Genomic DNA, 401 nt, shown 5'->3' with positions numbered 1-401 from the left:
CCTGGGTGCCTTGTTCCAGGCAGTCCATTTGCCTTCCTAGTACTTAACCCCCTCTGACAATTTTTTTTTTTAATGTGCCTTTTGGGTTGGCTATAAACTGAAATAGAATTATGCTGGAGGATGATAGAGTTGGGACAATTTTCTTCCTCTTTTTGTTGGGAGGTGAGCACATTTATAGATACTGCAAATTCTTTCGCATCATAGTTTCCATGCCTTCTGCACAGCTTAGTTTAAGCAGTAAAGATTTCTTTTTTCTCTCCTGCGAAACCATGACATCTACCGGAGGAAGTACCACCTCAATTCCTTCTCTTCCTCTTGCCTTTCGCCTGAGGTCTCAGACCTAGTTAACACACTAACCCAAAGGTGTTTATATTGCAGGTCTCATCGTCTTCTGTGGAGTT

The sequence above is a fragment of the Pteropus alecto genome, unplaced genomic scaffold (genome assembly GCF_000325575.1).
Source record: "Pteropus alecto unplaced genomic scaffold, ASM32557v1 scaffold313, whole genome shotgun sequence".
In the NCBI taxonomy this organism is placed as follows: Eukaryota; Metazoa; Chordata; class Mammalia; order Chiroptera; family Pteropodidae; genus Pteropus; species Pteropus alecto.
Note: the sequence above shows the minus strand (reverse complement) of the source record.